At 41.3% G+C, this 27877-nt stretch overlaps 1 protein-coding gene across 2 annotated transcripts in view; it reads left to right on the top strand.

The window, feature by feature from the left end:
- Positions 1-19464: 19464 nt before the first annotated feature.
- The window catches only part of BTBD7 (BTB domain containing 7), a 51852-nt gene continuing 43439 nt past the window's right edge, over positions 19465-27877 (top strand). For both annotated transcript variants that reach the window (XM_059474304.1, XM_059474303.1), the window contains exon 1: positions 19465-19535. The gene's annotated coding sequence lies outside the window, so the exon portion shown is untranslated. The remainder of the gene's footprint in view (positions 19536-27877) is intronic.

Here is a 27877-nt window from a genome sequence, read left to right as displayed (position 1 = left end):
AGGGGAGCACCGGGATGTGGCCGCCGCCTCCCACGGCCTCACTGGGCTGTGCTGTGAGCCCGGGCGCTGGGAGGAGTCTGCCTCTGCTGATGATGCTGGGAGCAAAGTGGAGAAAGCTGTCTGTCTTCCCATCTACAAAAACCTTTAAAGTCTTTTTTTCCCTCTGTGCATATGTGTCTCCACACAAATTGCTTGCACCCCAATTAAACACTCTCTGGAATTCCTGCTTGCTGTTCACTTACTACTTTCATCCAAGAAACTCACCCATAAATGACCAGTACCTTGAATAAAATACTTCCCTGCTCCCAGCGCAGAGAATATCTCCTTCTTGCACACCCTGCCCAAGCCATCATTAATCCATGTGCACAGTGGAGCTGTGAGGCTTCCCTGCTGAGAAAGCATCCTTCCACAGCAGGGAAATGTGAAATTACCTGCCTGGGCTCAGGATCGAAGCAAAGTGTGTGACAGGGTAACAGGCAAAGGCAGAAAAGTGTTATCAGCATTTCTGGTAGGAGATTATTTAAGCACACGGTAGCTGGGCAGACACAGAGATGGACATGGCTGCTCCTGTGCATGCAGAACTGCAGAGCCACGGTGCCATGGCACTAACCCAAGCTCAGGGGCCGCTAGCCCAGGAACCAGCCCCGTGCTAATTGAACAACTCATCCTGCAAACTGGGGCTGGTTTAGAGCTAGCCAGCTGTCAGCCACAGCAATCAGTCTGTGCATATCTGTTTAAAATGTGTTGCTTGTGCACTCAGAGCTGGAGAGGCAGGGCAGTAAATAATCCTCTCCTCAGCTATGGACTGGGCCATTTCCAGCATGGACATTTTTCATAGATAAATTCTGTGTCTGTTACATGCAGACATTAAGATTTTTACTCAGTTGCAGTAAATAGGTGATTTATTAGAATCCCTACTCATTTCTAAAGAAATTTCATTAATTTTTGCTGTGCTTTCTCCTGCTTTTAATTATCAAATCTTGAATCAGATAACTCTAGCATCCTTCTCTAGGCTTCAAGTCAGAGTGCACCCTTGAAGCTCACTTCCAAGACAGCCTGCAACACATTGACGGTGGGGAGAGACTCAGCATGGGGGATTTTTGACAATGTCCAGAATATGCTAGCAAGGTGTGAAGAGCAAAGAGTTAGAAGTCTACACAAACAAACAGTTTGTCAGCTGGATCAGTGATTAAAAAGACATATCTGGCATGTTATCTGCCAGAGCTGTGGTTTGGTTATCTCAGTAAATTTAATTGCTTGACTGTATAGAGGACAAAACAAGTTTTTTTTTCCTGTAAATTCTCCCCAAACACTAAATATCCTACCTGTCTTTAAAAGATACAGAACTTATCCAGAAATAAATATGTGTGAAAGATGTGCCTGAAGTAACCAGAAAGCAAAAGACTGATTTACATTCATCAGCTGAGGCAATAACAGCTAAGCACACGCTGGATAACCCTAAGCAACCAAACTCCCTGTGCCAGATCTTCTGACAGCAAGAGATTGTCTTAGATACATGATACATGATATTTTAAAATAATAGGGTTTGAGTTCTGCTACTTGTTTTCAGGTATTTGCTTTTGTGTCTCATATTCTCTGCATTGACTTTCTTCTTCTCTACAGCTGTGAGGACTGGAAATTTCATAAATTTATGCTGAGATTCTCCTTTCTATCTCCTGCTCAGACTAACATTAATTCCTATATTAAAATGAAATTAAGCACTGTCCTACAATAGCAACAGTGTCTCTAATTAATCTTGCCATGCTTGGCACTTATTTTTCAGCTTTCTGAACATTCACTAGACAATGAGATATAATCTTATTTTTCTATCAAATCTTCCGTGGGGATGAAAGGGTTAAAAATAGAAGCTTGGCAATGCGAGAGAAAAATAAGTTGTTTCTAACACTGTTTTCACTCAAAGACTAACCTTGCACCTGGGAGATATTTCTCTCAGTGTGAGAAAATTCATGTATTTGTGTTCAATTTGGGTTGTTTTCTGTCTGCTCTAGAAGAGCTTTCTCACCCAGATAATAAAGTGTTGTTAACAAACAAAACAACATTCCTCAGACAGGCTGGCGGCCTTTCCTTAAGGGGGAAGGAAGATAAGAAGCTCAGAGATTGTAAAACACAGCCTGAGGAGGATTTGTGCACGCCCAAACCCCTTTTTTTCTGTAACACAGGACTCAGGCCTAGCCGCACTTTGCCCCTGATGAAATGAGCATCATATGTATCTCTGTTTGATTTTGGAATCCTCCAGCCAATGAAATGCTGGAATAAAGCTATTTTTTGCACTTCAGCTGTGAGCTGTGGTCATCTCTGTGTTTCCTGCATGTATTTGGTTCACACACCTTGCAGGAGCTGAGCTGTAAATCCAAAGCACTCTTCCCCATTACTCAGGACAGTGCTGCACCCCGGCACTGCCAGCCCAGCACTGCTATTTCCACATGGCACTGAACAATATTTGTCCAAAAGGTCCCCCAAAAGGCTCAGCTGCTCTTGGCTCAGCACTGGCCCTTTTGTTCGTCCCTCAGTCTGTCTCATGCAGTGCCTGAGGATGCTCAGCCTGCTCCAGCCTCCTCCACACTAGCATTGCCAACCCTCCTGATAGTACTTATACACCACTTCTGAACACTAGGAGTTTTCTCACATTAAGTTTAGATTTGAAAAGCCTTTTGCTGTTTCTAGATTTGTTATTGGTCCCTTCAGAATGGCAGGAGGACTTCAAAACTCTCCTGGCACAGCTTATTCAGGTACTTTCTTCTTATTGGCTGCCATAAAAATACATTCTGTATTTTTCCCAACATATGTGGGATTTCCCCAAATCCCACAGGGTGGTCCTTTCTCCTTCACTCCTTCAGAGCCCTGCTTTTAAGAGTATTTGCTCTTTAGACTGCTGTCACTGGAATAACTTGCTGTTGAATTGCTGAGGTCCCTTGTTCATCAGCTGGAACCATTTCCTCACACCTGAGCTGGGAGGGCAAGGCAGCTTCTCCGGCCACTGGTGCAGTGATACAGGTAATAACATTCCCATTAGTGCCAGTGCAAAGCACTTCCAATTAACTATAGAGACAGCACGACCCCCTGATTTGTAGCTCATTTTCTCCCTCATTTGCTCCTGGGGGAAGATTGTAGATAATAGTGTAAGGCTGTTTCAGCAGTTTGATTTCTGTGTGAGGCCACTTGTTTATTTTATTTAAAAAGGTGAGTTGAGTGTGAAGGAAGATAATGCTGGGTTACATTTTCCGTGGTACTTGGTTTCAGAATATCATCTGAGGAAACCAAGTCTGCTGCACAGAGAATTATTAACCCTCCCAGGACATAAACATTGAAATCCTTACTTTAAAAAGAATAGAACATACAGAACTAACACATGTTGAAACTTCTCTAAAAATTATCATTCATTATCCCAAATCTTCAGATCTACAGTCCTAAGAAAATTACTCCAATGACATTATTGGAGAGAGAATTTTTAACCATTGGTGATTTTGTGAGTTTTTTTCCCTGGTCTGTCTATAACAATATTCCCGCAAATAAATATCTTGATATTATATTTGAAAGACTATTTGTGATTGTCTTTCTTTTTCACAGAAGAAAACATTTCAGTAGGAATGAATGAGTTTCTGACCTATCACTGCCTTAAAAGATTAAAGATGCATCAAGATACAGAAGAATTCAAAACAAGAATCTTACAGCAATACAAATTTAGGACAATTGTACTGATGGTGGTATTTAACCTGTAGAACTATGGTGAAATGTAAGAATTTAATTTGAAAATGAAGTAACTAGAATTACCTTGAAGATTGTTGAAGGTTGGGGTTTATTTTCTTTTAATGAGAAATTTCTAACATTTTAACTTGCCCTGCATAAGTTTCATATTTGGAAGAAAATAAATTCTATTTCTACCACTTGGACACATTTTTTAAAACTGCTTTCAATAAAATTAAATACATTTGACATTTATAAATGTGCCTGATATCAATAATATTTTTCCATAAATTGCAACTCAATAATAATTATAGTACAATAGAAAGGATTTGGTTGTTATTCTACCTTGAGCTGCTTCTTTAGGTACAGAACACACCTTGCAATAGACACAATCTAGATGAGTTATTGCATAAATTCATGACCTTTTCTTTCTGAACCTTAGTGGAACACTTGTTTAAGCTGTACTGGAAGAACCTTTGGAAGAAAAGGTTGGGTAATTTTTTTAATGCATCAATGGGACTTGGCCAAGGTGAATGGACCCTCCATGCAGGGGAACCTGTGTGTCCCTGGGTGTAGGGGGAAACAATATCAGAAAATAAAGGTAGTACAGAAAGTAATCTTAGCCCTTAAGGAGTTACAGCTAAGCCAATTACTAGAGATTAGGAGCAGGCCTGAGTTTAACAGGCTGCACCTGTAGCCATTCAGAAGAGTGTTATAAAAGAGTGGATTGGTTGGCTGAGGGAACTGGAGTCAGTTGGCTGCTGTGAGAAGATGGAAGAGTCAGTGCCTGGAGGAGCTGCCCATGAGAAACATCAAGGAGGTGTGAAACTCTAGCAATGTGGAACCTTTACAATGTAATAACAACACCCAAGCCACCACTCAGGCGTTTGTGCCTCTCTGGGGAGCACACCCCACCTGGGAACAGCAGAGCTCAGCCCCATGCCTGTTTCAGAGAGGAGAAGCTTGAGTGAGGTTTCTCCTGAATTTCTGGAATGTATCAGAGAGAAGAATCAAATGCTGGGATCAGATACTGCATGTTAATAACCCAGAATACGTATTGCTCAAGAGCATTGCCCAAGAAGCCTTAATAACACTGAAGTCATCACTGTGTTTTGAATAAACAAACCATTTACAAGCTAATTATAGATAGCATTTTGCCTTGAGTATTTGATATTGTACAGGTTGCTTCTGAGAAAAAATGAAAGCAGATATTTCTTTAACATAATCCTTCTGAGAAAAACAGCTGATTAATTCTCATGTCCTCGAACACAGACAAACAAGGCTTCTTGTTCACATTTCTACAGCTGTTTTGATTTTAAAGGAAAAAATATTAATGGTGTCCTTCCTTTCAGCTCCTGTCTCCAGGGAATTCATCCCCCAGATTTTATTGAGATAGCAAAGTTAGGAGCGTGGACACCATAAATTCTTTCTACCATTGTTTTTGATTTCTTCAATTGCATCGATCTTCCCTTTCTAGCAGTGTGCACCTAAAATCTGTCTTCTTCCTCTATTGACTTTAAGAGAGGCTGTGCTCCTAACAAAGACAACTTGGTTAAGTAGTGACATTTGGTGGCCTGAGTCAATGCTTGGCTAGTCCTGGGCTCAGAAAATCAAGCAAGTTTTCACAATTGGTGTGGGTTCTCTGTATGGATCTATGAGCATCCATACCAATCAGTGAGAATGGGTATTTCTAAACACTTATGAATTACCTGGAAAGAATAGCTGATACATTATGTTACTGCAAGTATTGCTTCAACATTTAATAAGTCTGATATGCACAGTATGTATAAAAAAAGGAGAAAGTGTGTTCTTGAATTTGCCATATACTAGCCTAAGTACCATAGACAAAACACCACTGACATAAGAAAACAATGGATCTAAGTGCAAAGACATATAAGTACTGAGGGGAAATGGATGGAAAGAGGAAAGGAGAGAGAGGGGGAGCAGTGAGGAAGGTTGTGAGAAACCCTGAGATCAGAGCCTGCTTCTTCAGCTCCTATTCTCAAATCTATTTAATTGAAGAAATATCAGTAGTGGCAAATGCAGAAGTCAATCTCTTGTGGTGTCACCCAGAGATCATTGTTAGAGGTTCCTCTTAGGCACTGAGGTGCTGCACAAATTGGGATGCTGCTCTTGCTTTCAGAACCTGATTGCCAATTTGTGTAAGAGTTTAAGATAACTCCACACCCAGTTGTCAGAAACTCATTCTCCGTCCCAATTTGTATTTATGGCATGTAAAGGCTGAAGAGCAATCAGGCTTAGCCCTCTTGCTGTGAGACTGTTCAAGAGGAGAAAGAAGTGAATCATTCAGTTTATCAAAATAAAATCCCGTTTGGTTTACTGCCTGAACAGAGCACATAAGAGCTAATGGAGACAACTTCCTAGGTGATGAATAGGTAAAGCCCAATCAAATGTCCATGTGCCTTGGTCAAGGGCACAGCACTCCAAAAGGGCAAATGTGCTCTTAGGTTTTGATTAACTGCATTAACAAGGAAAACAACACAATATGGAGTTTACTTAACTGAGTTCAGATTCTCTCCTCCTGAAGTGGAGGTAAGTAATACCAATGACACCAGAGCACCCAGAGCAGGTTTGACATGCTATTGCATAAAGCTTATTAAGAAGGGCACCAGGTGACATTTTGTCATTTACTTCAAGCTCAATTAGATCAACAACAGCAAAAATAAACAAGCTGAGAAAAGAAATTCTGTAACATATGAATACATTGATCTATGCTGGAATCAAGCATATTCAAAAGCAAAACTTTTATTAAACAATGTTACATTTTCTATTGCTATTTCAATACATAGCAAGGTTTTAATTTACTTTCTTCTGGATTTTTATCGTGTCTTTATTTGTTTTTGAATTGTAAGGTAATTTTTTGTGCATGGTGTTTCGCTTTGAGTGTAGTTTAAACCTCTGACAGCCTTCCATCTTCAAGACCCATTTCACACTGTAGATGGCACTAATTCATTGTGCAACACCGAGCAGGCTCAGCTGATTGGGTGTACAATGCCTTTGCTCTGGTTTTGTTCTCCAGAAGGAAGGGATTTTTATCCACTTGTTAAGTAGCAGGAAAAACATCTTAAAACTTGCTTGAAACCTGGGATAAAAGATATTCTCTGCTGTGGTTTTGGCTGCTGTATGCAGTATACAACATTTTTGTTCTGTAAGCTCAAGCAATAGTCAATGGTGTAAGAGCTGGGATGCAGGGATTACTTAACATGACTAGGCTAAGATTTCTCCCACAGTTCTGGCACAGCTAAATCCAGCTAAGTCCCAGCTGAAAGTGTGAGCCTCTGAGTGGCACGGTGCTGTGTGATGGCTGCTCCTGGCTGTGCTGGGGGCTGGCAGGCACTCTGACCCACCAGCCACTGCCAGGCGCTTCCTGGGGAGTGCAGGCACTGTAAGGAGGATGCTGCTTCCCATTCTGTTTCACATTCAGTACCAAGCAACTGCTTGGAGAAAAGCTGAGCATTTTGCAAGTTCTTCCAGCAGATATTTCTGTGGGTGGTAAAGACCCAAACTGGCTGCTGCTTTTATTTGCAATCACAAAAATAATCAATATATTGCTAACACTGGTAGAAGCAATGAAATGCTGAATTCCCCTGAAAGCTATTTGACTTTCCTAAAGGGCCTTTATGACAATTTGAAGATTGATCCTACATCCACCAATCAGTAATAGTGTTGCTACCAATTTTAATGGGACAATATCAGCTTTTTGACCATTTTCTTGAGACACCAAAATTTCAGTACTTTACCTCAAACAGTATTTAGCTTTTCTCTTCTGCTTAAATGTAGATGAGACTCTTTTTTTTCCTTCTTTTTTTTTTTTTTTCCCTTATAAAGAGCAGTAAGGGAACTAAGTACTATTTATATTTTCCCCTCGGAACCTGATGAATAAGCAAATCATAGTCAGGAGTCCCAGCTGGTATAAACTGGCACTCTACAACTGTGGACAGTGGCACTGGGCCAAGCCAGACAGAGGGAGGAGACAACTCATGGTATGATTGTTCAACACACTGGATTTTGGACAAGACAATAAAAATTTTATCCCAAGAGTTGATTGTTATCAGCTGGAGGCTTGTAAAAGCAGGCTAGTCAGTACCTCCATTCGTCCAATTTGCATATATGTACTGTGCCTAATTTTAAAGTCACCAGAGGTGATCCTTTTTCATGAGGTCTCAAGAAAACATTATCTTTTGGCTTTTTTCTGTAGTTATGGGGAGGTATCACAAAGTAATTGCCATGTTCACCACTGGAGGATGCTGGAATCCTGGGTCCAGTCCAGAGCCAGGCCATCCATTTCAGTTGGTGGTGTTTGACATTTTTGTCTTCTGCTTACAACAGTGATTTTACCTACAAAGTTTGCTTGAAGAGAATTATGGACTGAATGTGAATACTACCTGTAAGAATCTAGGGGTACATCTCTGTACAGCAAAGCAATGCCCAATACCTTGCTAAATATCTGTACTGCTCCTGGAATTAGGTTAATATCCCCAAGCAGTGATGTAAGAGCTGGGCTGCATTAGTTCCATTGCTCTAATAAAAGACTTGCTCATCATGCCTAATCCTAGACTGGTGTCTCCAGAGTACAGGTGTAATTCAGCAGGTTATGGATTGCCAGTAGATGTTATGCCACAAGGCTGGGTGCTATCCATACAGCAACACACAAACTACTGTAGGAGCTGTGCTAGAATCTAAACAGGTGAAATAAAGCAACTCTTTAGAAAGTGAAGTAGGAGGAGAATCAGACACCAAGGGGAAAATTTATCAGGATTTGACATTACTTCATTTTTTTCTTCCAATGTCATGAAAGGAAATGGTGGACTCACTGCCCCAAAAAAACCTCAGAGGCCTATCTTTACCCTAAAACACCATTTTCACAGCCAGATTATGCCTTGACATCCTCAGACAGCTGCAAAGGTCTACAGAAGCAGAACTGGTCTTACCAAGGTAATACCTTCTGGCACATGAAGCTCCTTTATTTTGAAAGTGGTGAGTAATGAGGTGAACACCATATGCAGCACAGCAAACATTAGCAGCTTATCATTGCTTATAAGATTCATAGCAGAAATTAACTTTAAGGAGGGATTTGAAAAAACCTTTCACACAGATCTCCTCCCATATACATGGGATGGCCTGAGGCAGAGGATGAAAGTGCTTGGGAGAAAACAAAGATCACTCTGCAGTGAATGTTAACTTCAAAGGTAAAAAGGGAGGCAGAGCCAAAATCTTGAAACGTAAGCAAAACCAGACTTTCAGCACATTATTAATTTAAATCACTGTGATGTGCTATCAATTTCAGTTTTCTGCATTCAGGGCTCACTTTATCTGCTAGGATCTGCACCTACACTCTGCATACAAAAACCCTTGAATCATCAGTCAACACAGAGCTACATCTGACACAGCTTAAACCCACTTCTATTTAAAAGGGGGTTCCAAAGCAATCATGTCATTCAGGCAGTTGCTGTAACTCTGGCTGTTAGCTCCAAGCTTTTCATGGGATATATGAGTACTACCCATTCCATATTTATTGTGGGCAGGTACAGCAAATTCCAACCCTTGTTTGTGGTGTTCTAGGGATACTAGTGCCTCATCTCCAGCAGTTATCCCATGAATATAATAGGATCCCACTATGCTCGTACAGGACCTCCTTATCTTAAATTCTTATTTAAAAGACTCATTAAAATCTTAATGTCAGTATTTGTGTGATTTTCCATGCACTTTTTCTTTCGTAACAAGATGCTGCTAACACTCTTAACGTTATCTCAGATCTCACGGTAGGAGTCATAGGTTTTCATTAACTACTACTTCTGAACTAAAACCTGTCAATAACATTTCATTTATCTCTGAAATGCTTTGTGGCTTGGTGTGGAGTTGCAAATCCCCCTGGCACCATCAGCACTACTACTGTCAGGAAGCAAAACAGGTTGGTCCCACCTGTGGAACAGCCAACACTGCTGTCTTACACACCTCTCAGTCTGAAAAGGCAAAATATCTTCAGCCAATGCTTCATAGCTTCTTTCTTCCCAGGACTTGGGTCATAAGATGAGGAAGCTCCACCAGTTTAGTGATAATTTCCTCATGCTCTTCATCCATGTGAGTGCCAGGGATACTGCTAGAAGAGAGATTGAAGGGGCAGGTAGTAACTGGGAGGTGCAAAGAGTGAGGGTGAGGCAGCAGGGGTGTCACCTTGAACTCTTTTTTATTCTTCCATTTGTGATTTAAGGGTAAGACAGTGAGAAAGCTTGAAAATGAGCATTTGTCTGCATAAATTGTAGCAGCAGAAGAGCTTGGGTTCCTGAAACACTGTTCTACAAATTACTGGGCAGGTGTTCAGTCCACCTTGTTAAGAAATAAGGATTGGTATCTTTGCTTTGTACTCATAAGGGTCATAAGAAGGACAGTGAGTCAATTCCCTGAACATCCCAGATATTTGTTTATTAATGCAAGAAACACAGGAAATAAACAAGAAATGCTGGGAATCTTAAATACAATGAACCAGCTACTACTGAAGTTGCACAACTGAGAAAGGAATAATTCAAACTGTAATATTAACACAGGCATAATGATAAATGTCAATAATCCATACTGTAATATTAACATAGGCATAATGACAAAGAAGGAAATGCACAAGGGTGGTGTCACAGAAACACTCAACAGGGCAGATGATGCAGACAAGGCTTTTTGAGACCAGTTAGCAGAATCAGCCAAAAGTACAAATTTGTAAGCCATGGAGATTTAGCATCTGCATATTTATTAAGGAAAAAAATATACAGAACAGATTGTCCAGAAAACTCTTATAAGATATTTAGCAATGTGCTTATTCTGAATAGGTAGAAGAAAGCTCACTTTCCATTTGATTGCAAGCAGTAGACAGAAACTGGTTGAGAACGTAGAGAAAAGGTAGCTGAGACTAGGACATAAGTGTTCTTCATTTTTGTGAAGGGGATGAGGAGGAACAGCAAAATAAAGACCATAAAGTCTGCTTTCTGTGCAAATCAGTGAATATGACCAAGAAGAAATGAAGTCTCAGAAAATTTGTCCTTCCTTAGAAAAACATGAATGGCACAGTTGCAGGGTAATGCAAAGTGGAGAAAGAGCAGCAGGTGTGTGTAATGAAGCCAACTTGTCTCAGTCACAGGCAACGCAACATGAAGAAGGGAAAATTTAAACAAATAACAAAGGACAGAATATCCTGCACCCAGGATAACAGATCACACAAAATACAAGAAGGTAAAATATTGGGAATATCACCTGTGAAGCATTTCAAAGAGTCCCTACAGCACATGCTACTGGTATAACCTGTACTGCAATCTGGCATCTAATTTGGGACCTGGACTTCAAGAACTAATCACAAAGACAACAAAGAAGTGTAAAGAGAATAACGAAGAACAACAATATATCCACAAGGAAAAGCTAAAGAAGTTTGAATTCTTTAGTCTAAGTACAGAAGGAGGGCAGAAAGTGACTGTCTTCCGGACTTGCGCAATAAAGGTATTTGAAAAGACCAAGAGAATAACCTGTTTCCCATGTCTGCTGCTGACAGAACAAAAAGGAGTGAACTTAAATTGCAGTAAGGAATATTTAGATTTGACATGAGGAAAATTTTGTTGGTTGAAAGCAGTCCATTACCATGCTCAGCTCTGTTTAGGGAGCTTAGATCTCCATCATCTACTTTGACTACTTTCAAGGTTGCCTCCCTCTCTGACCACTGGCTGCTCTGCCTGTTGCTCTTACTTGGCCTTCCAAAAACTTCTGGTTTCTTTTAGAAACTAGACTCGCTCAGTCTGGTCTAGACACTACTCAACTTCATAACGGGTTTGTCGCAGACATTTTTCACAGAAATCCTTTCTTTGGGACTTGTTCATCTTCTGGGAAGCAAAGGCCCCAGAAGGAGAATGTAAACAATTGTTATCAGCTGCTGTGAAATGCAATAGGATGCACCTGTGATTGGTTCATGTTCCATGTGTACAATTAAGGGCCAATCACAGGAGCAGCTCAGGGAAAGATTCCCTGGACACAGAACTTTGTTATAGATTCTTTTCTATTCTATTCTTAACTTAGCAAGCCTCTGTAACTTCTCTCTTTATTCTTTTTAGTATAGTTATAATGTATTATATATCATATATCAATAAATCCAGCCTTCTGATCATGAAACAAGATTCTCATCCTTCTCTCACCCCAGTGACCTCCTCAGGTCACTGTAATACGGTTCATCATCCAGGTTTCTTTGTTGAGCCTGTAGAACAAGTATAGCAATAACATTACAAGATTTGTCCACTATTGATCAAGCAGCTTCTCAGGAGGCTTACCAGCTCTGCTTAAGTACAAAGAACCAAGGAAGTGGTCACAGTCCCAAGATGAGTTCAAATAGCATTTGGACAACATTCTCAGGAACATGGTGTGAGAATAAACAGGATAATTTAGTGGATTATAATCCATTTCTGATTATTTATCATGGTGTGAGAAATAAACAGAAATGTGGCACATTCTCAGGGCTGTTCTGTGCAGGACCAGGACTTGGGCTTAGATGATCTGTGTAGATCCCTTCCAGCTCAGGATATTTCAGGAGAAATTTCTTCACAGAGAGGGTTGCTAAGCATTGGAATGCCCTAGTGCCCAGGAAGGTGATGGAGTCACCATCCCTGGAAGTGTTCAAGAAATGGCTGGATGTGTCACTTAGTGATCTGGTCTAGTTGACAGAGTGGAGATCAGTCAAAGGTTGGAGTACATAATCTTCAACATCATTTCCAACTTAAGTGATCCTCTGTGAGATTCTGTGTGTGACTTTCTTCATTGAAATGGTCATCCAGAATTGGAACAGGCTGTCCAGGGCAGTGGTGGAGTCATCATCCCTGGAGGAATTTAAAAGATGTCCAGATGTGGTGCTTAGGATGCTTAGGAATATGGTTTACTGTGAACTTGGCAGTGCTGAGTTAATAGTTGGACTCAATGATCTTAAAGGTCTTTTCCAACCTAATTGAGTCTATGATTCTATGAACAGGGTTTATATGCATATCATCAGTTCTTGTACCTCCCACTGATCATCTACTGTCATCTTTCTAGCACAAACTTCCCGATCAGTTTGTTATTTGATCCACACATTAAGTACATAGACAAATTCCAGTCAGCGCTACAAATTCAGCTGATGCTATGTAATCAAAAGCTGGATCTAAGTTCCAGTGGAAAACTATTTTTAACATCAGTAACTACACTTTATGATGCCCAGATCCAACTGGGTCATAGCAGAGTCTAAACAGAGAGATGATTTATAGGATGAACCTATTCTGGGTATAAATCAGGAATGCACATTTAAAGAAAAAAAATGTCCATATGTTAATCTTTGGTCAGCACGCTGCAGAACTTGGAAGGCACAGATGGCACAAGGCAGGAAATTTTAGGAAGAGAAATGACTGTATCTTAGCTAAGTGCTGTCCTGGGAATCCAACCTTGCCTCTGCCAAAGAATAACAGTGTAATAATCAGTTACTACTTGAACTTCTCATAAGTTGTAGTTAGCTGTTTGTTCGTTGTGTTCTGAGTGCTTGACTCGCAATCCTGCAGGCAAGTCTGCAGGAGGGCAGCTCACAGCTGCCACTGAACAGAACAGGGCACAAACCCTGAGCACAGCTGGTGCTGCAGCACTCCCAGAGCCCACAAGGGCCTGGAACCCAACTGAGCCCCCACACCAAGCAGGCTCTCCACCTGAATAATTCTGTGCCTCACATCGTCATCTAGGTGGATATAGCAACTGCCTTGTGACAATGCATCAGTGTCACAGACATTTTTTCATAGAAATCCTTTCTTTGGGATTTGTGCATCTTCTGGGAAGCAGAGGCCCCAGAAGGAGAATGTAAACAATTGTTATCAGCTGCTGTGAAATGCAATAGGATGCACTGTGACTGACCCATGTTCCATGTGTACAATTAAGGGCCAATCACAGGAGCAGCTCGGGGAAAGATTCCCTGGACACAGAACTTTGTTATTCATTCTTTTTTATTCTATTCTTAGGTTAGCAGGCTCTGCAACTTATCTCCTTATTCTTTTTAGTATAGTAATAATGTATTATATATTATATATCAATAAATCCAGCCTTCTGATCATCAAACAAGATTCTCATCCTTCTCTCACCCTGGAGACCTCACCAGGTCGCTGTAACACATCAGTGTTTGTCAAGGACTCAGGGGCCACAGGCAGGGCTTTAGGAAGGTAGCAACTCTGCATTTAGGCTGGAGTGTGCTGCAAAGTAGGCATAGTGTCACACTGAACTGTGAGGAGAGACCAATGCATTGAGTAACTGCTCATTCCACAAACATCTTACATTGTGCACACTGCACACAGAAATGGGGGGGAAAAGCACCATTTGATAAGTACTGCATGGTAGGAAAAGACCAGCAGTGCAGGTCTACACAACCAAGGCAAGCAATTGCCATCATCATCAGTGGTTTGGTTTTGGCATCTTTCTCTCTACTGAGAAATTACAAAGAGCATTTACCAAGGAATGCGGCCACAGGATGAGTGATTATACCCTCACCAAGACCATCAGTAACACTGTAGCACTAGTAACAACTACCAACACCCTTATGTACGCATATGTGTCCCCTCCTTTAAGGGCCCAACTAAAGGTTAATCCAAGTGAAATTTGATTTTTCAATAACGTAACACTGGTTTTAGGAAGGGCTTTGGTGATCAGAGCTAGAGATATTCCCTGTGAATGTGCAGAAGTTAGCTACATAAAGGTCACACAAGCAAGCCAATTAATTTTGTGCTTCAATTTGAGATCTTGATTAAACCTCCCAATGTAGGTTTGTCTAAATGTAACGATCATGGGCTGCCCAGCACTGCCAGCCCACGGACTTCAAAGGCCATTTATTCTGTCAGGTTTAACCTCCTGGCATAAATCACCACCAACTTTGTCTTCATTTCTTAATGTGTTGGGTTGTTCCACAGACAGACACATCTCCAGGCCTCCCTACTTAATCTGATGCTCCTTCCTTCCTTTGTGCTTCTTCAAAGGCCCCTGCTGTTCACATCTTCTCTGCCACGTGCTTAGGCCCGGGCACAGAAGTTTAACATTTTCACAGTAACAGTTTGTACTTTTTTCCTGCTGGATACAACTATCCCACCTCACTCAATTCACCAGACTCCCCAGAGTGGCTCTGTGCCCTTCAGCTTTCCCCTGCACATACTGAGAGGGAATTCTCTTCATCACAGAAGAGGCAGAGATCTCATGGCAGATCCCATCATGGCAGCCCCCGTCACAGACGTCCCTGGGCAGCCTCCTTCTCTTCTGCTTGCAGCAAACAAAATCCTTTACCCTCACTGTCCCTCCTCTGCTCTCTTGCCAGAACATAGAGCTCTCTGTGTGAAGATCTGGTGGTTGAAGGAATGAGCAAAACCAGGGCAGAAAGAGCATTTCTGTCACTGCTGTGCTTCCACAGCACCTATTTCACACAAGGAAGCACAGGTCTTGCTCTGCCATCACTGGGTACATAAATCAATTACTGTGGCTTGCATGTCAGCTGCAGTCTGTTCTTTGAGGGTCTCCCAGCTGATGCACAATGAGCAATGTGTCCATGAGTGTGGCAAATAACCATCTACACAATTTTAAAGTAGGTTTAGACAGCGAGAAAAGCTCAGATAGTAAGAAAGACAACAGACAAAGAATTGGATTAAAAAGTTAATTATGGTCCAGATCTACATATTCACACAATCTCCTCAATACCACTGATAAAAATGAAGCCTGTTTAGAAAAATTAGCTTCAGTCTTCAATCTATTTTTCAGCCTTTGAGCATTCAGTTATTGTGGATCAGTTACCAATAAACAAAATATTTTAAATATTCTGAGCTTTTCTTTACCCAGTATATCCTTCCCTGAGTGCTGTAAAATTGAACTGAAATACACTAATAAAAATCAGGATAAACTGGACTTTAAGGATTTTTATCTTTAATGGCAGAAAGTCACACTTGAAATGGTCATGAATTAAATGGTGTTATTTACAAGAACAGAACCGTGTTTTCTAGCTAATGAAACTGACATTATTTCTGTAGTAGGCATGGTTCCTAGCGGTACCTTCTGCAACACATTGTGTCACCCAGCTCTCACTGAAGATTACACACATTTGGTTTTTTCCTGGTTTGCAGGAGGTACCGTCCATGATCACACCTTCCAGTTAGCAGGTAAATTCTCTAGGCCATGTACTGTAATCTGTGTTTGGCAGACCATCCAGCACAGAGGGACCCTGGGGCTGATTACAGCCTCCACAGAACACACCAATAAATATGTTACTAATAATCACAAACAGTACACATTTGGAATGAAAATCAAATGAAACATCTAAAAGTCTAAGAAATTAATCACAGACAAAAAATGAAGCAATGGAAGTGAACTAGTTGGGTTTTTTTTTTCAAGTGTATTTTCTCTTCAATAAACTCTGGTAAATATCATCCAAAGGGCATTTCAAAGCTTGATCTTCCTAGTGCAAATGAAGGGTAAGTGAACTACAGCAGACATTGGGGTTGTTTTTATTTTTAGTAAGTCGTGGCACATACTCAATTTTTCCTAACACTCTTGAGTTTGTAGATAAAATGCAATGTATATGTACAGTGATTATCATCAGTAAGTATTTTATAGAAGTCCCTGCAAAAACATGAATCATTCTGTATGAGCAGAGGTACTGAGAACCTTTGTGCAGCTCAGACAGATTCTCACTCTGCTTTGTTCTAAAGAGGAGATGACATTTTACAATATTTAGGGCATATATAGGATGGTATTCATTGGGACATCAAGGGATTACTTTAAATTGATCAAAGCAAACATATCTAAAGCCTGATAAAAATGGAAGATCAATTTCTTCCTCAGAATGTGGAGTGAGGATTATAATTAAATGATCAGGGAAGTGATGTGAGTGCACATGCTCTGGGGGTGTTTGTCAGACAGTGTGAATCTCCCATCCTCTCATCTCAGGAAACACATTACCTGCATGTAAATGCAATTAGCTTCCATTTCCCACTCCTCCACAGCAAGGTTTGTAACTCAGTGTTTTATAACCTGTCTTCTGCACTGAGATCCCAGGTGGCAGAAGGAGTTAGCTTACTTTGGTGTGCTTCCCAGCTGTCTGGTCCATGAGGGCACACAATCCTCAAGGACAATGACAGCGTGCTGCAGTCAGGGGGTGACCTCCATGCTGTAAAGTCCAAAGTAACAGAAAGCACATGGTAGCCATCCTCACTTCCAACCTGCCAGATGTCTCCCCTAAGTTGTTACCCAACACACTGTTTGTCTCTGAGTCATAAGAAGGAAGGTTTATTTTAGCTACTAGAAGGATGACTATTGCAGAGCAAGATCTTTATACTTTAATCTAACCATCCATTTTGACTACATTCTAGTTAATGATATTGGAATGCTAGAAAAGACCACTAACAAAACAAATATTCAGCCTGCAAGTCTTCTTTTCCTTTCTCATTTTCATTACCTAGAAGATTATGAGCCAAGTTTGCTGGAGAATTGACTGGTCTTTTTCACCTAACAACAGAACTTGGGGAACAAATTCATAACTGGTTTCTCTCACCTGAAAACCAAGCTGGTGTACCACCTCCCTTCAGTCTAAGAGCTCTGTGACCTGAACCTTATTTATTTAACTTCAACTCACTCTTACTTCTATTGTGCTCTCAGGAAGCCACTGCTATAATTGTAACAATGATATTGTAAATTATGAATGACACAGAGATGCTGGGGTTGTCTCACACTGTTCATATTTAAGAACCTCATCTGAAACAATTTCTCCTAACAGATACATTTAAATGAACAGCTCCATGTGTTTTAAAACTACTGCAGTTTAATTTTCAAACACTTCTGTCTGTTGGTTGCCTGAATTTGGTGCCTTAGCCTTTCCTGAAGTTGCAGTGTGCATAAGGTCCCAAATGAGAAATGGATCAATGAGTTAAAAATATTTTAGCATAGAGGTCAGAGACCTAAATCCTTATATGTCCAGGCAGGCAATATGAACATATATAACACAATTCTACAGAAAAACAGGGTAAAATAAAACTCAGATGAACACTGTGTATATGGTATTCCATGTCAGTGTTCCTAATAGCAGGAAATGGAAAGCAGGCTTAGGGCAGGAGCAAGAAGAGACAGAAATAGAAGGTGGGGAGGCTCTAGCAGACAATAGCTCAGAGGATGAGCTGTGCCTGCCAGTCAGTTTTATGAGCTCTCATGACAACAGCAACAACAGCAACAACAGCTTGCAAAGACATCCCATTTACAAGAAATAGCCTCCCTTGAACAGACACGAGTATAACCCTGACAGCATGAACTTCACCGATTAAATTCCAATGATAAGAATTCCTTCATCTCTGCTACTGCACAGATATGGAAGTCAAAGGTTGTGATGCTCTCATATACCACAATATCAGAGAACATATAAATAACTAAGATGGTTAAAGCCCCAAGGAGTGCATAATACTGTCTGTAAAGCCAGCTCTTTTTCTCCTCTGCTTTTAGCTTTTAGAAACCAGTATGAAAACAGTCTACAGCATGGGCAAATATATTAGAGGCTGTTTTATCCCTAGCTCCTTGGTAAGCTGGTGAGCACTATGGGATGCCATGCCAAGTGGTAGTTAGGGAGGTCTGCAGCATTCAGGCAAGCTAATTACAGAGATGGAGGACAGCAGGATGCCAAGTGGGAGGAAGGCTTCCCTCCAGGAATGGACTGTCAGCAGAATCAGAAGGGGATGTAATCAGTCATAGCTTGCTTTCACCAACCAGAAATAATCATAGATGTGGCTTTCAGCTTGCTGAATATTTTCTAACATGTGATTTAATCAAATTTTTAGCCCATGCATGGAATTTTTCTCAGACCTTCTCACATTTTGACACGTGGCATTTCGCTCTTTTAGCAGACACAAGTTGTTCAGTTCACTTAAGAGTTTTTATTGTTCTAATAAAATGCTGATATGTATTTTTGGTCACTCTCACTGATTTAGAAATCAGTGGTCTTACAGACGTGGTGGCAGATACCTGCCGATCCTGACTGTACCAACATGCACCTTTCTCTGAAGAAAACGTAGCCGGCGTGGTACCAGCAATGGTGGGAACAGCTAGAAGCATTTCTACTGCTGGCACCGACTTTCACCCAGACCAGTGAAATACTAATTTTTCATGCTGAGAGGGGTTATCAGAAGTTGGAAAGGTGGTGGGAGTTTATTTCCAGGCGAGCAGTATATTCCTAGCATGAACAATAAAATTGGAATCTGACTGTGCCCTGCCTCTATCAAGCTCAAGGCAGTTTAGCAAAGCAAGGAGACAGACATAGGCTTAATATAAGCAGCTTACGATAGTCTCAAGGACAAAGAACACGTGCTTGACACACCACTTACACTGCAGCCAGCCCGGCACCTGGGCACGGCACCGAGCTTGGGAGATGTGACACACACAGCAATACAGGCAGTGCACGCGGCGTTAGAACGGGGATGGCGGGAGGGGCACACACGCCGGGCTCCGCTTTTCCCCACGATCCCACAGCAGCTGTGCGGGAAAAAGCACCGAGCTCACCGACCCCACCGGGACCCACCCCCGCCCCCTCAGCCCCGGCCCCGCCCCCTCAGCCCCGGCCCCGCCCCCTCAGCCCCGGCCCCGGCCCGGCCTCCCGGACCACGTGGCTCGCGCGCCGCAGCGCCGCCGCCGCGCAGGCGCCGTGCGCGCTCCCGCTGCCCGGCCGAGCCTGGGGCTCGGGAGCAAAATGGCGGCGGCCGGAGCGCGGCCGGGCGGGAGCGGGCGGCGCTGAGCGGGAGGATGGCGGCGGCGAGCGGCTGCCGGAGGTGAGGCACCGCGGGAAGCCGGGCTGGGAGGGGATCGCTGGCTTGGTGTCACGACGGCGGAGGGGAGGGGGCAAGACCGTCGACGCCCCCACGGCGGGACTCGGTGCGCGCCCCGCCGGGCCGGCTGCGGGCGGCTTGTCCCGCTGCGCCGCTGCCGACCCGGAGCTCCGCGGGGCCGCGGGAGGGAGTCTTGCTCCCCGTGCCTCTCCCGGCCCGCAGGGTCCGCGCTCCGGAGCGGCGGCGGCGGCCTCGGCTGTGCCTGTCCGCGCTCTCGGGTCCTGCCTCGCCGCCCTTTCGCTCTCTTCTCCTCTCCCTCCTTCTCTGTCCTCCGCCCGGCGCACTCCCCGCGGAGCTGCAGCGGTGCTCGGAGCCGTCTCCCCCCGGAGCTGGTGCGGGGCTCGTGCTCCCTGGCCGCGGAGCTCCGCCCGTGCCGGGCCGGTGGGAGCGCGGCCGCCGTGGCTGCGGGGCTCCCGCCGGGGCCGCTCAGCCCGGCCCGTGCCGTGCCCGTGCCCCTGGCCTGGGACTGCTGCGGCTGCTGCTGGCCCGGGGTCTGTGGGGTCCTGCCCCGCTCCTCTCTGTACAGGTGTTACCGCGGTCGGTGCTCCTGGAAAAACTTGGAGAGCTTTGTCGGCGATGTGTTCGCTCGTGCCTCTGGAATATTCCTGCTGCCCGTGGGATAAGTGCTGTTCTGTTGGTTCGTGTTTCTACTTGCTCTTCCCCGCCGTCCCATATGAGACCGTTGGGTGAAAGATGACACACATGTCGAGTACTAACATAAAATACGATAGCAGGATAATAAAATACGTGTTGATGCAATGATAGTTTGTGGGAGAATTTACCTTAGGCAGTGTAGTGTCGCTTGAGGCTTTGCTTCAAACCTATGTAATATAACAAATTTAAAGTGTTTGGCAGATATACCATTGGGATGTGATCACCTCAGGTTTTGCCACATACTGCATGCTCTGTTTTCATTTAGAAATTGAGAAAATAAAACCAGAAGTTGAAATAAAAATTTTTTAAACCTCGTAACTCATAGTAAGACACTGAAAAGCTTGAGGAGATAAAGCTTTACCCTCTTTGTCTGAAAGATCTCAGGGAAGAGGATGAGTTAGTTCTAAGCTTCTCTTGTATTGTTTCAAACACTTCATCCTAGTTCTGTGTTAGTACCCTTCTTCACACAGGCTAGTGCAGGGAGGGGAATTTCTTCTTAGATCCTTCTCCATTTGAACCTTTTGCTTAAGAATTCAATGAAAATACTTTTTCTTCCACCCCTTGTTGACTAAGAGTCTGCTACCAGTGTAACAAAAATAATTCTGTAGATGTTATTTATGAGGATGTGGAACAGAAGGCTGTTAGTAATGTACAGATTCTGTGGACCGTGATATTTACAAGGCAAGGTCTGAGTGCTTATTATGTAAAATATCTGTGTGAAGATAATGAATTCAGAAGGTATGGGTTGTGATGTTTTCTCCCTTTTTGGAATAATTTATCCACTAGATAACTAGTCTCAGTTGATGGACCAAAGCATTATTGAGCCATTTAAGAACTTGCTACTTTGCTGTGTCAATTAGTGTCGTGTAAACAGTACTATCTGTTCGTGCTTATGTGTAAACATGTGATGAATGTCACAGTAAATCAAGCTTGTATCTTAAGTTACAACACAAAGCTGCCAATTGCTCACTGGTTTGTATTCAGCTCTGAAGTTAGACTTGCATAGTTGGGCTGCATGCAGGTAATCTTGGAAATGGAGCTCAGTGTTTTGTGTCAAATGTACAGCCAGTGTTTGTTTTTGTTCACTGGAGATGAAAACAGCTGTTGAGCCCTTTGTGTTTCAGCTCAGCTGCACTGAGCATTGTTTCACTTGCTTTCAAACTTCAGCCAATGTATAAATGGGTTTGACATTCTAATCTGACCCTGCTCCTTTTATGTTTAAGCATACAAACCAGAAGTTGTCTTGGTTCATTTACTGTGGCATTGTTGCAGTTGTTGCCATTTTAAAACTCCTTACCTCTTACATTAGTAAGTAAATTCTCTTCATATGTCCAGATTCCCTTGCTGAGTCATAGATACAGTGGTGGTGTAGTGCTTATAGCTGGCATGGACTGATTTGCAAAGACTCGTACATGAAGGAATAGAATTACTTTTATAAGCTCTCCTGGAAGACTTGCATGGATTTGTCATAGGGATTTAAATTTTTTTCCCCTCTTAGTTTTCAAGCTTGTCTGAGAAGCTCCAGACTTTGTGTTGTGAAGATATGTTGCTCACTGTTAAATTAGAGTAGAATGTGCTGCCTTTGCAGCCAGCTTCTTAAATTTAATTCAGTAAAACTGCCAGAGCTTGATGAATTAACAACAAAATATTGAGTCTTCATTTTGAAAGCAGCCTTTCAATTTCCTGTATACATGGTGTCAGGTTTACAGATTAATTGTCACTGATGATAATTAATCTCAAGGTTTGTTGTGGATGAATTTTAGGCTGGGACAATGTCTTCTTGTGTCCTGTTAGTAAGCTGCATTGCTGCTGTGGTGTCTTGGGTGCTGCAGGTGGCCACAGGAGGAGGTGTGACATTAACCCTGCTTGCTCCTCTGCCACCCTGATGCTTGTGTGCTCGTGATGTATCAGACCACATGCAAGGAAAGGGGAGTTTTTTCTGATGTCTTGGGTACACTGTGGTGACCGAGGTAGTTGTGGCTGCCTTTCAGAGGCAAAGAGATGAATGAAAACATCCTATGGACATACTGATGTGTGTAGTTCACATTAATCAATAAATAGATCTATAGGGAAACTGTGAGATTGCACTTAAGAAGAAATATCCTTATGATACTGATGAGAATTACAGCAAATCTTGATACAGAACTGCAAGTTTTAGTATTAACTCTAAATTTCTTGTTGTTTGTTTGCTTTTTCTTAACATATTTAGATGACTTTTGATTTCTGTTACCACATGAATGGCTTTTCCCGTTTTTTCACACTAGTCTGGAAACCTGATATACAACTTTATTTTGCATGCAGTGGGGACCAGGAATCCTAGTTCAGATATGTTAATTGAGCTTCCAGGGAGTCCTCTGGCTATTGCTTTGTTTAATTTCCCAGGTTCTTTGAAAGATAAGCCTTGTCAATATCCTTTAATCTTTGAATAGAAGCTATTGTGGATTTTTAGAATGCTCTTTCCTATATTGGCTTACTAGTATGCCTGAACTCTAAGAAGGAACTGCAGATGCCACAAGTGATTCTAGTCTTGCATTTTACACCCATCTAGTCTGTCCTGCATGTCTCCCAAGAAGGATACTGTCTGTAATGATGTTTTCTATATAATGAATGGACACTAGGAGATTGAAATAAAACAAAATATAATAATCATATTATAATAACAATTTCAATTATTAAACTGTACTATCTCAACCCATGAGTTTTACTGCTTTTTTTTTTCTTTGCTTTCTGTTCTTTCCCTATCCCATTGACAGGGGGAACCCACAATAATAAGGATCCCTATGAGGTTCTTGATTGATATTTAGAGGCAAAGTTGGTTTAAACTCTTTCAGTCCCCTGCTGCTTTCCCTTACTTCCTGCACTGTCCCATCAGCTGTGTTGGTAGGGCTGTTTACATGGCTTCACTCTGAAACATTCAGGAAATTGATTTGTATGAAAAAGAAACCACTAAAGCACAAAATAACTTCATGTCAGATCCTTCATCTGGCTCATCACATTGCTGTGCAAAGTCTGTTTGCACAGTGTGGCGATGAGGCCAGGGAGGTAAAGGGGATTGGGGTGGAACTGTGTTGCCTGACGTGCTGGATTCAAGTACATACCTAACCATATACTTAGTTAAATTTAAATCTGATTTGTTTGCTCCATTGTGTGCAGGTGTTGTGCAAGCTTACACCAAACACTGCTGAATGTGAGCTTTAACTGTTGGTGGCCTTGCAGACATGTCCAGCCTGTTGGGGATTTTCTATCATCAGTGGATTTAAACTGGTTATTTAGATGTTTGAGTGCTAAAACATGCAAGAAAAAAATTAACAGCAGTCAAAACTGATTAAGAAGAAGCTTTTAGTAGTAAGTGTGGAGGTATAGTGTTTTGGACAACATCTTCCTAAATCAGTTTTATGTTTCAGAAGTATCTTCTAAGTGATTTTACTTTGTTTTTCAAACTTGGCATTCAAGTGTGAGCTGTTACCTGTATAACTGACTGATAATTTTCTAAATCCTATTTGATCTTTGTCCTCAGATTTTGTCCTAACTCAGTGATCATTCATACTTTATATTTCTTATGGCATTCAAACGTCATTGTATGTTCAGTCCTTCCTGTATTAAAAAGACTGGACTTTTTGTATTCATCCTGGCTTTTCTGTGCTATCATACCCTGTTTCCAACCCACTGTAGTAAATAATAAAGAGTAGAATTTAATTTTCTGAAATCTCTTTTAGAGCATATCTTTCTAGTTCTGCAGTTACTGTGATTCCCCATATTGTTAAAGAGCCTTTTTATCTCTACTCTCTCCTCCTTCTTACATGACCATTTCATTATGGCAATTTGTAGCTTTTAAGATTTTTTAAAATTAATCTCTTTTTCTTCATGGCTTCTGAACTTTGACATTATCTAGTGGGAAGTGCTTTGGAGAGAGATCAGGCTAGTTAATGATATGCAAGATTGCACTAATTTGGAAACCTTGTCCAAGATCTGTTGAAACCTAGTCTCAGGATAACTGTGAGGACATTTTACCATTCTGCTGATGGTAAGAATGGCTAAACTCAAAAGAGTTGATGTAAACAGTAATGTAATCAGTGACTGCTGCTTGGTTCTTTAGTTGGGCTTATTATTTTGTGACCTAGAACTTGCAGAAGCTCTGTGGGATCAGTAGAGCTGTAAAATGTATCTCTGTGTGCTTGCCTGTGCATATTAAACTGCAGTTTGGGTGAGAGAAGATTGTTCTCATAGTCTGCCACTGATTTTAATCAAGGTTTCATCTACAAAGAGCAAGAATACCAGGGTCTTGTGAAGGTGTCCAACATGAGTAAAACTTTGTAACTATTTATATGAAAATTGAAGTATTTTTTGAGTGACCAAGTAGATCACATTGCATTAGTGAGAAATTGAAGTGCTGCTTTGCTTATCATCTGCTATTCCAGATCCCTGTACTGCAGTGAAGAATATAAAACACTTCTGTAAATGGGTAGGTTATTTTAAGTGCTTTAAAAATAATCAGTATGAGTGACAAAAGTTCCTTTTCAGGCTTTTTTTCTCCTGACCCCAATATTGGAAATGCTGCTTGAGAGCTAATTAAAAGCATTCTAACATAACAAATACAATCAGAATGCAAAATACAACAAGACAGTATTTTGTGGACTGGTGCTCCCTTATTCTTTGATCTCTTTTGATCTTCTGATTTAGCTTTTTTCAAATGATGATTCTTCCTGTAAAGATGGGGGAGAAGTGGTTCATTGACTGTTAGAACTGGGTTTATTGTGGATTTGGTGATTTTTTTGACTTAGTCTAGGAAGATGTCTTTTTTAAAGCCTTCCTGCTGCTGTGATAAGTATACTGCTTATCCACTTAAATTCTGCAGTGTATAAGTTCTTGTGGTGAAGTTCTTCATGTACCCAGATGTATGTCTTAAAATACATAGATGACTAACAACCTCTGAAGCTGCTTGTGATACTTAACTGAATGACCAGGAGATTTCCTCCTGAAGAAGGAAGGAGCATAGGCATACACAAAGGAATTTTGTATTACCCATTTAAAATACCCCTGATGAATCCCAGATTAATGAAGCATGTGAATATATTAAGGGCTGATGTCTTGAACCTTGGTTCATCCTGTACTGGTCATCTCAATTTCAGGCATCTTGAGAGATGAAATGAAATGCATATAAAATATCTAGGATGCAGGTAGAGAAGATAATGTTAATAGGTTCATGGATTTCTTTGCAGTCATTCTAGTAGTGACTGCTGCTCTCTGAAATACATCAAGTTGCTTATACTGTCGTTTTAAGTTGAAAATGCCTTTGCCAGTCTATAATGAGGTACTTATAGGAAGCCTTTGAAATTGTTTTTTATTATACCACAGTGACAGGCAGGGTATAAGAATGCTGAGTTGACAAAATGCACTCTGGAGATGGGAAGCTTTGTGTTACTCAGTACTCAGTGTAGTGATGGCCTTGGTGCTGAGGGAGGAATAACCTAGGTTGTGTCAGTACTGAGAGGCAGCAGTTGTTACTGGGCAGCTGCATGCAAGCCCCATAATCTCTGCAGAGGAACCTGTGTGACAGCATGAGGAGCTACTCAGTGTCCTTGTGAGCCTCCCCACACTCCCAGTGTATCAAGTGTCTCCATCTTCTCTGCAGTTTATTTTCATGAGTGATTAGCTTATCTAAATTTTGGATAAGAATGTGTGTTTAAACACACATTTAAATTCTTTAAATTCTCAAATCCCTTCTTGGCTGACTGTTTTGGTTTTTGGAGGTTTTTTTGTATGGCCAAAGATAATATTTAAGAGAATAATTTGATGTATCCTTTCTTAAAAATACATTAAAAGGTACATGATTTAGGTCAAAAAGTACCTTCAGCTTCTTATTTGGTCATTAAAATCTCTTTAGGGTTTAGTCCTCCATTAAGCACTTCTGGAAATTTGTATTTGGACTTGAAATGCCAAAATATCCTTCTAACACAGTAAGGTTAACATGCTGTATAAGGCCTGTCTAATTGTATTTTGTAGTTCTAGGCATGGATCTGAAGACCTGGTAACCTCTGGTAAAGTGACTCTCATAAGTATTTCTGCAGTGCATCAAAGCTGCTTGTCTTTAACTGCAGTTGACTGCAGTCTTTGATGTTAGAGCCGGGGCAATTGCTACTTGAAGTTGGTTTTAAAGCTTAAATTACATGTCCTCTGAAAATGATGTTAATCAGAAGTACAGTCTTATTACAAACTTTCTAAATATCTGTTCATACTACTCAGGGCTTTTCCACTACAAGTAAAGTAAAATTTGTCGTGTCTTGTTCTGAGTTTCTCAAGACATTTGAATTTCTCTGCTGAGAACATCTGAGGTAATTTTGTTACTGCATGATTTCTCAGTTAATTATTGGCTCCAAGTTTCCCCTTTGGATTAACAGACTTGTGCTGATCTAGGTATTTCCCCACCACTACCTTGGGCATCTGCTGTCCTTTCTCCTCCTTCCCTTCTTCCCTCATTCTGTTTTTTAGCTACCAATTTATTTTTGCTGGAGAATTAAATTGGAAAGTGCCACATTTTGTGACTGAGTGTTAGCTACATCAAAGCTCAGTTGTATCAGGCACTTGCCATCTTCAATAGTAATGAGGGTGCTTTTATTTAAATATCTTGTGGATCTGGAGTTTCATCCTTGTTTTATGTTTGGAAGGAAAGGAAACTTGCCCTTTTTTCCACATATATGAGATTGATGTGTTTCATTATTGAAATGAACCTTTCATTTTTTGTTAATCTGAAAACTGATCCAGCTAAAAACTGTTCTGTTCATTGAACATGAAAGGAGAGTTGAGTGGGAATGATCATCTAGGTAGAGAGGGAAGTGAGATTTCTTTTTTTTTGGGGGGGGGGGCAGTGTTGTCTTTTCTTCTATACATTAATGAACTTTTCAAATTATGGAAGAATCAAAGGAGATTTGAGGAGTAGAGCACAGGCTGGTAAAGTTTCTGCATTTTGCCCTTTCTTTGAATGTGAAGGAATTGTGGTATCAAGGACAGCTGTGCATGAAACAGAAAGATGAACAAAATGTGGTCTAAAATTACATTAGGAGCAATGGGTTTCTTTAATGAAGTAACTCCTATAATTAGTGCAATGCAACGAATTTTGCTTTTCTCCTAAAAGTTTTGTTTTATTTCTTTGAAAAATCCAGTTATTTTTTTAGTATTCTGGGACATCTGAAAAAAGCTTCAAATCTTGTGGGGAGAGAAGGAAGAGTTAAGGCATGTCAGCAGTCTGCTCAAAGGGCAAATTTGCCTTAGCAAATAGTTAAACAAGAAACCACCCCATAAGCTTTTCTAACTCTGCAGCCTTTAAAAGTCTGTGTTCATGAGTTATGTGTAGATGTTGCTGAATTAATGAAATTAAATGTGTACATGATTGGTGCCTCTGTTTTCAGAAACAACGTTATGTCAACATTCGTGATGCTCTTTTGACTGTTCTGTAAAACTTGCATATTCATGTTACAGAACAAAAAAATGCTTTGGAAGTGCAGAGAGAGCTTGTTGCAGGAAATGTGGAAGACATAACTTCCTTTTCTTGCCAAGGGGAAAATGTAAACAAAGCTCCAACTTAATTGTAGGCTAAGTACTAGTCTGGTTTTCTGACTAAGCCTTTCCTTCCT

This window comes from Ammospiza nelsoni, chromosome 6, assembly GCF_027579445.1.
Source record: "Ammospiza nelsoni isolate bAmmNel1 chromosome 6, bAmmNel1.pri, whole genome shotgun sequence".
Classification (NCBI taxonomy): domain Eukaryota; kingdom Metazoa; phylum Chordata; class Aves; order Passeriformes; family Passerellidae; genus Ammospiza; species Ammospiza nelsoni.
The sequence above is the reverse complement of the archived record's forward strand: the minus strand, read 5'-3'. Positions and strand labels throughout refer to the sequence as shown.